The sequence below is a fragment of the Eretmochelys imbricata genome, chromosome 5 (genome assembly GCF_965152235.1).
Source record: "Eretmochelys imbricata isolate rEreImb1 chromosome 5, rEreImb1.hap1, whole genome shotgun sequence".
Lineage (NCBI taxonomy): Eukaryota > Metazoa > Chordata > Testudines > Cheloniidae > Eretmochelys > Eretmochelys imbricata.
Genome location: NC_135576.1, coordinates 38,700,742 through 38,710,441, shown reverse-complemented (window position 1 = coordinate 38,710,441; position 9,700 = coordinate 38,700,742). Strand labels below are relative to the sequence as shown.

Here is a 9,700-nt window from a genome sequence, read left to right as displayed (position 1 = left end):
AGGCTGGACCACTGTGCCAGTTCCTGAGGGCCCCCTAATGGCAGGAAATGATTAAGTGAGATACACCCAGATAATCCTGGCAAGTGACCTGCACGCTGCAGAGGAAGTTGTAAAAAAACCCCAAGGTCACTGCCAATCTGAGCTGGGAGAAAATTCCTTCTGACCCAACATCTGGTCAGCAGTTAGACCCTGAGTGTATGAGGGTTGAACCAAACACCTGAGGGGGGGGGGTGCTCCATGCCACGGGCAGGGCTCTGGCTTTCTGGGTCCAAAGTCCCATCTCCAACCAGGGCCATCCCTGATGCTTGGGAGGGGACCGGTTCAGGTCCAGCCATCTACCAGTCCCCCCCTCCCCAACCCCCGCAGGGCTTCTCCTGGGAGCAGGGAAGGGCGCCTAGGGGCGTCTGGAACCATTCTGGAATCTGCGCTCACGCCGGACGGGGCCGCGCCCCGGCTCGCCCCTCTGGACACCTCCCCCAGGGCCCCCTCCCTCCTACCTGCCGCAGCCCGCGCGGCTCAGCCGGAGGGGCGGGCGCTGGGCTGGGCTGGCCCAGCAGGGTGCAGCCCAGCGCGGCCGGTCACATGGGCGGGGGGAAGGTGACTCAGGGCTCCCCCTCCCCGCCCACTGGGGAGCTTGTGTGCGGCCGGCGCCGCTGCCACTCGCGCGCTTGCTGGCTGCCGGGGCAGGTGCGGTCCGCGCTCGGGTCTCGGCGCTGGTGAGTGGCCGCGCGGGGGCTCCGGGCAACTTCCCGCAAACTTTCGGGCCGGGGAGTGAGGTTGGGCCGCGCAGGGCGGGGGAACGTGGCTCCCAGTCACCCGCTGTGCGAGGCGGGCTAGGGGAGAGGCGGGGGAAGGGGGTGGTAGGAATGGGGGGATCGTAGGGGCTGCGGGGGGTGGGAGGGGGAGTTAGGGTTTGCGGGGGGGCCAGGTCTAATAGGAGGTGGATTTGGGGAAGGACCCACCCCCTTTCCCCCCCCCGCCCGGCTTTGGGCGAGGTGAGACCCACGTCCGGCTCCGGGCAGAGGGGCGGGTGCGCTGCTGACACTGTGCTCGTTGCCTGGGCCCCGCTCTAACAAATGGTTGCTGACTGATGGGCTTGAAACCGCAGCGGCTACAGGCAGAAGGCAAGGGACAAAAAAGTGTTTCTAGGCTGACCTACGAAGCCGCGGCAGCATGGCTGCCTGCAGCTAAAATCGCCTGCCCTGGGAGTGCGCGCGTGTTTGCCCATCCGGGAGGGCAGGAGAGGGAGAGACAGGTGCGGCGTGTGTATTTGTTCACGGTTCAGTTTCAGGTCGTAAGCCCTTCGCCCGCTGAGTAATGTATGACTTTCACTGGAAATGAGCAGATAGGGTGACCAGAGGGCAAGTGTGAACAATCGAGGTAGGGGGTAATAGGTGTCTATATAAGAAAAAGCCCCCCAAATCGGGACATTTTCACCCTATGAGCAGAGCTTTTTCCTGAGTGAATCCGTCCCACTCCTGCCCAGTACTGGTCTGAATTCTTCATCTCTCTTTCCATTCCCCCCACGCTCCTACAGTAGCTGTGCGCTCATGAAGCTGGTATAAACTGTGGGTTGAGCTTACTTAATATCCCTAACTCATTCTCTTTCCTCCAAACTGCAGCGTGCATTGAGATAATAAGCCCAACTTGCAAAACAAGTCATGCCGAGGATGGGAGAGGGGAATGGAACACTTGTGTTGTGCAAGAGACTACATCAGTAGCTTTATCTGCTGGGAAATGTGTGGTTGGCTTTGACAAGCTCCAGACCCCGCCCAAAGAGAGAAAATCAAGGGAGAGACTGTAGATCCAAGCCTCCTCAACAGGCTAAAAATGGAGGGAGAGGGAAGGAGGGAGGAAGAGGATGGTGGGTATGGTTAAGGTAGAGCACTGAGAGCCTGTACACTTGGATTTGCTGTAGACTTTGTCTGACCTTGTTGAACAAATCACTTAGCTTCTCTGTGCCTTGCTTTCCACCATACTAACATAGAACTAACTAGCTCAGGGCTTGAAAAATATACTTGACACTTACTAGACTGAGGACTCTACCTATTAGCTAGACCAGACTTCTCTGTATGGGGGAGTTAAAATGAATTAACTAAAGGTGTGAAGTTAATTGGCATAAATTAACGAAGTGAAATGGCCTTAATCCAAGGAAGATTAAGGCTACGTCTACACTTAAAATGTTACAACAGCATATCTGCACCGCTTCTGCATAGACACTACCTACACCAACAGGAGGGGTTCTCCCATTGGAGTAGGTAGCTAGGTTGACAGAATAATGCTTCTGTTGACCAAGCAGTGTCAGCATTAGGTGTTAGGTCGGCTTAACTATGCTGCTCAGAGCTATGGATTTTTCACATCCCTGAGCTACATAGTTAAAACTGACTTAATTTTCTAGTGTATGCCAGACCTAAGCTACAGCAAACTAATGCCATTTCACTTCTGAATTGGTGCGCACACGGGAGTTTAATGCACATGGGAGTTTAGTTTAACTTTTGACAACTAACTTTGCACTTTTAGTGTATTTGTATTAACTTTCCTGAGTGTCCCTGTACAGAAAAATCCAGGGTCTAAAACTGAAACCTGTGCCTGCTCTGCTCCTCCAAGGCTGTACCCATTGCAGCAGAAAGGAGTAAAACAATTGTATGCATCCGATGAAGTGAGCTGTAGCTCACAAAAGCTTATGCTCAAATAAATTGGTTAGTCTCTAAGGTGCCACAAGTACACCTTTTCTTTTTGCGAATACAGACTAACACAGCTGTTACTCTGAAACCTGTAATTGTATGTTGTTTCATTGTACCATTGTCCATCAACATTCCTATTAAATGCTTCTTAAATTTTATTAGTACAGTAGGGCAGGTTGAATAGCAGGTAATCCATGGAATGTATTTTAAAAATTCCGTTGGTATTAATCTACTACTACTTGCTGACTAGCATTTAACCAGCTATAAAGGTAGCTGCATACCACAAAGTATTAATCAAAGTAGTCAAGTATCAGTAAAAGTAACTAAATAGATTTTTCTCAGCACTATGTGACCAGCTCTACTTAGTACATTTCCCTGATACATATTTTTCTTCTTACCTCCTTTTCCTTCTTGGCTTCACTCTACTCTTTTTACTACAGTAATCTATTGTATATGCTTTTGTGAGTTGTCATCAGTGTCTTTCCTCTTTTTTTTTCCCCTTTGATCCGTTACTATATTTTTTTCATCTCTTATTTTTCTTTTCTTTCAAGCCCTCCTTCTGTGCAGCACTTCTTTTCTCTAACTTACCTAATCAGTCACTTCTGCTCATCCCCATTTGTGCATTCACACATAGGATTTTGAAATTTGCCTAAAAGCCAGAGTGAGTTCAACTCTATTAGCCATAGATTGATACAAAATGTGCAGGGGGAACAGCAGGAATGGAGTCAGTCCTGATGCCCTTTCCTTGTGTAGGAAGCAGCAGAGTGCTGGGATGCTTACCTTGAACTTTACTGGGTACTCTAACTTTCATATCAGCCTCCAGAGCTAGTAGGTGCCTGATAAATTTACAGCGTCTCTGTTCAACTCTAGCTGGCTATAAAAAAACAGGAGGACCAAGGTGTCTCATAGGGTTTCCCGCATCCCAGAGCCTGTTAAATGATTTGGAGGTGGGGTTTTTCACTGTTTTACACCTCCTTCTGACTAGTGCAATGGGAAGGGAGGTTCTGCTACTCTACCTTTCCCACTCAGCTTTAACACCTGCACTAGCCTGCTATTGCTGGAAATCCCCCCCCCCCTTTTTTTTTTTGTTTTGTTTTAAAGCCATAGCAGAGTAGAATTGGAATAAGATTTGTCAGTTTGACTACTGTGGGGATCTGAAAAACAGTGAAAACTGACAACACTGAACAATTTTCACTTTGCTGTAGTTCACAGAAGCTCTGTTATGTCTATCTGCAAATTCAGGAGGAGACTAATAAGTTTGAATTTGGAAAGTTTTCTTTGCAACCACAAGGATCAGAACCTTAATCCTGGTAGAAAGGGTTTTTAAGTATCAAGAATGATTGTTGCTATAAAACAGATCTAAAATATGTCAAAGCCTCATTATTATTTTACATTTAACGTTAATAGTTTTCTATAAATTTTTTTAAATGAAATCATTTAATGTAACTTAAAAACTAAGTTATTATGCATTCCCTTATAGCCCTGGAAATCAGAAGGTGACAGACAGCATTGTACTTGTGCATGAGAAGGGGAAAGTGAAACTGACCAGCCAACATACTTTTATTGTCCAAACTTGAGTGTGATAAAAAAGGTAAATGCAACATTAATGGTGAAAAGTAAACTTTACATTTTTTGTATTATTGGATTATTAAAACAAATAAGATAATTTATTTTGTAAAACTGATGTTTCTTTAGTTAAGTTAATCTTTTGAGCAAGAAAACAGTAGCCAGGAAGGGTAATACAAGACAACTTTATTTTGCATATTCTCTGTCATGCATGCTGTACTCAAAGTGCTTTACAGAACTGAATGATATAATAGTTAAATAACAAAGGAGGAGAAAATTGAGGTAAAATCCAAGAATAATAGAGATTATTTAAGATAATGCAAAATCTGCAGTTTTTCACCCGGGTCATGCTACTAGTCCAGGGGTTCTCAAACTGGGGGTCGGGACCCTTCAGGGGGTCATGAGCTTATTACATGGGCGGTTGTGAGCTGTCAGCCTCCACCCAAAACCCCACTTTGCCTCCAGCATTTCTAATGGTGTTAAATGTATAAAAAAGTGTTTTTAATTTATAAGGGGGGTTCACACTCTGAGGCTTGCTATGTGAAAGGGGTCATCAGGACAAAAGTTTGAGAACCACTGGCTTAAAGCAAGCTCAGACAAAGACTAGTCTGTCTGAATGCTGTCGTCTTGTTTGAGCATTCTTTGGTTTCAGAATATAACTCTACTTGCTGCAGAGGTAGTATTGTTTCACTCAAAACATGTTTAATATAGTAAAAGCTGTTCCGTGTGCACTGCTGGAGTATATCTGGAATGGGATTTTATTGGTTTCATACATTGATGCAACTTTGTTAGCTACATCTTGGCTCCTAATGCAGATGAAGGTCAAATTGGGCTAAGATGCATACACATTTTAAGTGATGTTTTTTTATGAAAAACGACCATTATATTTTAAGGCCTGTAACTAGCATAACTTAGTTTTGTTCTGTTCTGAAAAGCAGCGCTGTAAAAATAGCACTGATTATCAATTATCTTGATTTCCATGTAAATGTGCTCAGAATACCAACAGGGGTTGAATTTCAGTGGGATTTGGGTGCCTAACTTTTCTTAGGTTTCAGAGTAACAACCGTGTTAGTCTGTATTCGCAAAAAGAAAAGGAGTACTTGTGGCACCTTAGAGACTAACCAATTTATTTGAGCATGAGCTCATGCTCAAATAAATTGGTTAGTCTCTAAGGTGCCACAAGTACTCCTTTTCTTTTAACTTTTCTTAGGCTCCTCTGAGGATACCCCTGCACCAAGATATTCATCTAAATGTCACTGAAGCAAACACAGGTAGGGTCTCTTCATGCACTATTACTCATAATAAAGGTTATCCAGGCCAGATTAATCCCTTGGTTCCAACTTTGCAGCCCTGTAGTTCTCATTATGATAACTGTTCAAACTCAGGTGTCAGTGAACGGAACTTTGTGAATTGTTCTGATGATTCACAAGAAGGAGTGGAATCAAGACTATAGCTCTTAACTGCATTAGCTCTGCATTGCTAACAAAAGTACAAAGCAGTAAAAATGTACTTTTTAAATTAAAAAAAGAAAAACAGAACAACCCTGCCTCCTCTGTGGAAACAGTGCTACCATTACTGCACATTCGTTTAACTTTCCCTCAACCAGGCTTATCTTTCACTGATGCTGCCCTCTGTCAGGAGTGCTGGAAGATCCTGAGAAGTGCGGGGGGGGCCCTCCGGTGCCTGAGCCGTGGCCCCACCACCCTCATTCCGCCTTTTTTCCCCGGGGCGCTACCCACTGCTCACTCCTCTCTGCCCCACCCCTGTAGCTCATCCTTAAGGCAGGAAAAAATTGATGGGGACATGGCCCTCTAGCCCTCTCCCATCCTGCCCGCATGCTCTGTACTTGAGAGGAGCTCTTTGTAGTGGCTCTATAGATTTTTACACTCAATTTTGCTATGTCTGCAAATCACTTGACAGTGGTCATGCAGCTGATGTAATCTGGCTGCTACTTTGTCCTCCTCACACCTCTTATGTTTTGTCCCTTTGTTTTACAGGTGTGTATTATTGGGGCAGGGACTATCTTTCTTATGTGTATACGGCACCTAACAAAATGAGACCTTGATCCCTGACTGGGATCTCTAGGCACTACTATAAAATAAATGATTCTGAATACCCAGAGAATAGATGTGTTGAGTGAGGTTATAATTTTGGAAGGTTTATGTATATGCTTAAGAAATGCTTTGAAGTGAATAGGGCTATTCACAGTTCATGAAATTAAGTATATATGTGAGTCTTTGCAGGACTGGGGTCTGAGAAAATACTACTTTTACATAATTGTTTACTGTAGTCTATGAATATCTCCAAGACAAGAACACAGCTACATTGAAGAATTCCCTCCCTGTTACTCTCATCTTCTAACAGAAGAAAGGAGCAAGCAATTCCCATTTCAAAGTCTGAAACACCAAGGATTGATTTGTTATCGACTTGGCAATAACTTGGATTATAAAGTGAAAATCCAAAAATGGCTTAAACTAATGCCGGATTAATTTGATTTAGTATTTTAATGTGCTCTTTTTTTTTTTTATTTGGATATATTCCATGTTGGAACCCTCCATTTACCTGAGCTCCTAAAATTAATCTTCATGTAAGTGAATTTTTTTTTTTTTTTGGTCATGTCACTTGGAGTATGAAAAACTGGAAGTGTTTACAAGTGGCCAGAATTGATGCTTTGTGACTTGTAACTGATAGGAATACAGGTAAAAGATTTTGAAATATACTCTTGGAGCTGGTTTGAAAAATAAGGGATATTTTTTCATGAAACAGTTTGTGGAAAACTTATCCCTAGTTTTTGTTAAAATTTGAAATACGTTTTCAACCATCTCTAATGTGCATTTATACACTTCACACAGCCCTTAATCAGCCATCACCTATGCAACTTGTCCTGTTTTCTTTTCTGAAACAAGCTTTGCCTATTGGAAAGGTGTTAGCTGAAATATCAAAATACAGGGTTACAGTTACGACCTGCTAGTTTTTATGCTGTCTGACATATATTTGTTCCATCCTGAGGCTTCTGTGAATAGGTCATTGGTAATCATGTGGGAACACTGATAGTGTATTTTTTCTTTTTAAGGTGAAGATTGAAAATTGTAAATTGTTGAATGCTGAAATACTTTTCAAGTTGAGGTCCTTTTAAAGTGCACTTTACTCTAATCATTGGATGACTCTGCCTTAAGGATTCAGAAGTCTGCATGTTGCTCTCTTCCATGTAAATATTCTGAGGAATGGTATAAAGCTGCTTTAGATTCTCTTGTGGAGCTATTAATGATTGCAAATTCATTGCCAAAGTTACTTTCTGTACCCTGAGTTTTACAATGTTCCTAAGGAATATTGGTTGTTTTTTTTATAGTTAAATTCTACCATTGTGATACCTGGATCCTGTGTGAATTTAATTAACAGATTTTTTTTTTTTTTTTTAATTGAGGCCAAAAATTGTATTCTCAGCCTGCTTCTGCTGAAATTAATTCCTTAGGTCACTTAAATTGATATTAATGTACCAACAAGACGGAGCTTTTTATTACATATAAAACTAGGTAGTTAAAAAGAAGTCTCCTTAGGTTTAAATCTATTGAACTTTTTTCCTTTTGAGACCTAATAAAACTACTGGTAGGAGAATCTTGGAAATCACTTATTGTATATCTTTGGTGTATTGTAAATTCACTCCTTTGACATGTTCTTTATCCAGTCTTGAGCACAACTTTTAAATTATAGTAGTCATTTAAAAATAAACTCTGAAAATTTGAAATGTACAAGTTGTAGGAACTTTCCGTATCTCGCTTCAAAGCCTTGCAGAGAATCATTACAGGCTGGGAGGAGATCCCTCAACCTAACCTCGCACCTCTTCTCATGAGATGTAATTGGACAACAAGCAATTTGAGGAATTTGTTTATAAGTTGTGTTTAAAAAAAAACAACAACAACCAACAAAAAACAAATGCAAACAAAACCCACCACCACTTTCTAAAATGTGAATAGGAAAATGAGTTTTGCCCCAATTTGCTCTTTGGATTCTTCTCAACTCAACATTATTCCTGTGAGTTCTTCTACTGCATTGTTAAAACTAAGTAGCTCAGGCCCAAATTTTGACCTACCTTTCAAATGGTCCAGTGGAAAATTGTCTTTGGATGCATGGGACTCCTGCAATTTGTTGCTCCTCGTTCCTCCTAATGGAGACTTTCTCTGCATCATTAAACTATGTACTTGCATGTCAACAGTAGCTTTCGTTCAAGGACCCAGAGCATTAGACAAATAATGAATTAAAAGTTAAAACAATCCCCTGAGATGGGGAAGATATCCATTTTACAAATGGGGAAATTGTGTGATCTTGAGTCCCTTAGCACGTCAGTGGCAGAGGAGGGATAGACCCCAAGTCTGCTGTAACCACTTAAAACAGCAGTCTTTGTGGGATACATTGTTGAATAACTTTGCAGTTACATTATGTGTGTATAAAGACAAACTTACCTTCCTGAGAATGGAAAGGAAGCTCTGTTTTTCTAGTTGGAGGGAAAAGCTTCAGTTTTCTTTTTGTCTATCCCCTTTGACAGCTGCTGGGAAGCGGTGTATGTGGGGAGTTTTTACATCCCATTTCACTGAATTTGCAAGTGAAATATATACTGTAGGACACCAATTATGACATGGGCTCTAGCAATTGTGGGCATTCTCTAAAAGTATCTAGAATCCTGAAGGAGCTGCTGTAAGCTCTTTGTAACAAGCTTTTTTTTTTTTTTTTTTTAAGTATTTTTGCTACTGTAAAAAGAGGCTCATGTTACATTTTACATTTTCTTTGCCCCACCTGTTCCACAGTGATTAGACCAGTGCTTCCCAAACTCAGTGGTAGCAGATGACAGAATGAGGAGTAATGGTCTCAAGTTGCAGTGGGGGAGGTTTAGGTTGGATATTAGGAAAAACTTTTTCACTAGAAGGGTGGTGAAACACTGGAATGCATTACCTAGGAAGGTGGTGGAATCTCCTTCCTTAGAAGTTTTTTAAGATCAGGCTTGACAAAGCCCTGGCTGGGATGATTTAGTTGGGGATTGGTCCTGCTTTGAGCAGGGGGTTGGACTAAATGACCTCCTGAGGTCCCTTCCAACCCTGATATTCTATGGGGCTGGGAGCATCTCTCTCCCCTCTGTTCCTGCAGGGGCTGCCTTCAGCAGAGAGACTTCCTATAGGGGAAACATTCAGTAGGAAGGCTTTCTGGTAAAAGCCCCCTGCTGGAGTGAAAGGATAAGAATGTTCCCAGTGGCAGCAGCAGCACTGGCAGACATGGTAGGTTCATTTATGTGTAGATTTTCGTGTCTTGATACTACTGCAGAAAATACACAGCCACAACATGTCATTTGTGAAGTATGAGGCCAGAAAAACTAAGTAGGTATTTAGAAACCAAACACCTGGAACGAGAACTGTGATGTTTTTCTTTCAGAAACAAAAAGAGTTAAAAGTGGTAATAAG

The 9,700-nt window shown here is 42.7% G+C and overlaps 1 protein-coding gene across 1 annotated transcript in view; it reads left to right on the top strand.

Moving 5' to 3' along the window:
• Nucleotides 1–646: 646 nt before the first annotated feature.
• Nucleotides 647–9,700, top strand: part of ELOVL7 (ELOVL fatty acid elongase 7) — a 50,603-nt gene continuing 41,549 nt past the window's right edge. Inside the window, exons 1-3 of the mRNA XM_077816290.1 lie at nucleotides 647–716; nucleotides 4,165–4,275; nucleotides 5,461–5,521. The gene's annotated coding sequence lies outside the window, so the exon portion shown is untranslated. The remainder of the gene's footprint in view (nucleotides 717–4,164; nucleotides 4,276–5,460; nucleotides 5,522–9,700) is intronic.